At 43.6% G+C, this 2,574-nt stretch overlaps 1 long non-coding RNA gene across 1 annotated transcript in view; it reads left to right on the plus strand.

Annotated features, from left to right (window-relative positions):
- Window positions 1-2,574, plus strand: part of LOC122547191 — a 7,535-nt gene extending 4,961 nt beyond the window's left edge. Inside the window, exon 4 of the long non-coding RNA XR_006310909.1 lies at window positions 2,560-2,574. This is a non-coding gene — a long non-coding RNA (uncharacterized LOC122547191). The remainder of the gene's footprint in view (window positions 1-2,559) is intronic.

Below are 2,574 nucleotides of genomic sequence, written 5' to 3' on the forward strand. Positions count from 1 at the left end.
GTATAGGACAGATGTTAGGGTTAGGTTCTTTACTCAGCGAGTCGTGTGTTCGTGGAATACCCTGCCAGTAGCAGTGGTGGACTCTCCTTCATTATGGGCATTTAAGCGGGCATTGGATAGGCATATGGAGGATAGTGGGCTAGTGTAGGTTAGGTGGGCTTGGATCGGCGCAACATCGAGGGCCGAAGGGCCTGGACTGCGCTGTATTCTTCTATGTTCTATGTTGCTGTCCAGCTCCAGAATAGGAGGGTAGTTATTTTCATGGAACTAGACCAGCTTCTCTTGGACTCATGTTTCACACTCCCTCAGAGGAGTCAGGAACCACAGTCTGAATTCAGGTAATGGTTGAGAGGTAAGGTTGAATGCTTCTATAAATGCACACTCCAAACCAACTTATGGACTCCCACGCCATCCATACCAATTCATGGGCTTCCATACCCATTCAAAATAGATTACAGGGAAGAAAAAAATAATTGTAACATTCACAAAGCTGTCAATCCTCTTTGCAGTTGTGGCGTCAAACTCACTGACATGATCTCTTGTGAAATCTGGGCACAGAGCATTAAAGATGCCTGTACAGCATGGTGTAGTTTTGAAATTAGTTGGCACAAAGATTGGCACTCAATTAGTGATGTAGGAACAGCTAGTCTGGCATCAGCTGCAAGACTAGCAGCAACCATGGTGTGGCTTGTTGCTGTTCTACCAAGGACAGCCAAGCAGCTCATTAGAAGGCCAGGACCTGGAGTGCACATGAAAGTGGCAAACACAGAAAAGGAGCAACTTTAGCCCCAGTGCTAATTGGGCTATCAAACTTCAGTCTTTTACAAATGTAAATCAACTTTCCAATGTGTCAGCAAAGAACCTGTCAGCTGGGACCTCATGTGCACCACGCTGTTTGGATTCATTGAAGTAAAAGTTAAAAATTGCAATTTCTACGGGACAGTCTTCTTGGCGCTTAGTAAGCAAATGAGTTGGCAGAACACATGCTTCCTGTTCCAGACCTCCCATTCACAGACCCTTTGAAAAATTCAGACTGCCTTGTAGGTGTCAGGATTCTGAAATTACATCTGGGGCCATGATTTTGAAATCATGCACATGCTGAGACCTGACTCCACATGCATTGGAAGTATTTCTCATTCTGTGTGTGCTTTCTTTGGATGAATGAGGACTATAATGGCTAGTCTGTGTCTCTTAAGTTGTATTTTGATTTGAAATAAACGTAACATAAAATGGTGGAATGTTGGCAGTTGTATATGTAAGTTCTAATTGCATCGATGTGTTTCACCTAATGATGGGTTGTTATTATTATTATTATATGCTTTCAAAGTGGTATTGGCAGAGTCAGAACTAATCCTCCAAAGAGTAACCCACCCAGACCCATTCCCATACTACTCTACATTTGCCCCTGACTAATGCACCTAACCTACACGTCCCTGAAAACTATGGGCAATTTCGCATGGCCAACTCACCTAACCTGCACACCTTTGGACCGTGGGGGGAAACCCACACAGACACAGGGAGAATGTGCAAACTCCACACAGACAGTCACCTGAGGTTGGAATTGGACCCAGGTCCCTGGCACTGTGAGGCAGCAGTGTTAACCACTAAGCCACCGTGCTGATCACTGATGGAATTTGTTTGGCATTGCACAAGTCATAGAGTTATACAGCATGAAAACAGACCCTTCAGTCCAACTTCACAGAGTCCTGAGCCCAGCAACATTGTGGAGGTGGCAACCCATCCTACTCTCCATCCCCTAATCACAAAACCTGCAAGGCCCAAATGGCTAGCTTTGCTGCCAAAATTATTCCTGAGTTGGGGTACCACCTCTATGTTGATGGTCCTAACAGAACTCCTAAAAGTCCTGTTACCATCTTTGAGCAGAGTTATTTTGCAGCATCCTTGTGACCACTTGTGACCTCAGCTGTGGCTGCCTCTCCTGGTGGAGAGGCTGACAGTTCACGAATGCCAGACCCACCTGGACCACCATCATCATTGTTTCCACCTGCTTTCCTTAACTGGATGGCAAGTAATGAGCGCCCAATTAGGAGCCAAACTCCTGTAAAGTTATGCTTATGAGTGTGATGCTGGGAAACATATTACTCTGGATTTACATATCGTCCTTGCATTAGATCCGAACACCCACCAGAGAAGTTTCATCCAATATGGGCAGGCAGGGGAACATTCACCTACTTACATTACTCAACTGTATTTTTTAGTTGTTAGTAAAGCTCCACTTATATTGAACAACTTAAGGCATATAAGTATATTTCCTTACTTTTACTTGTTTGTGTTTACCTCTTCGTGTGTTTCCCTCTCTCTTTAAGTCTTTTACTGTGAGTTTCTCCAGCTTTTTCTGCCTCAGTACATCATTTTCTGGCCATCCCTTTATCTCCCTTACCTTGTTGTAGCTGAAATTTTTAATAAGTCATTAATGTTTAAGAAAATCTGTATTGAGATCAGAACAGTATAATAGCAAATTGGTGCACTGTCTATACAGTACATATTTTTTTGTGAGATGAATTAATTGTGATTAATTCTACCTCTGTTTCTGAGCAGTTAGGTCGCACCGCC

Source organism: Chiloscyllium plagiosum, unplaced genomic scaffold (assembly GCF_004010195.1).
Source record: "Chiloscyllium plagiosum isolate BGI_BamShark_2017 unplaced genomic scaffold, ASM401019v2 scaf_14053, whole genome shotgun sequence".
NCBI lineage: Eukaryota > Metazoa > Chordata > Chondrichthyes > Orectolobiformes > Hemiscylliidae > Chiloscyllium > Chiloscyllium plagiosum.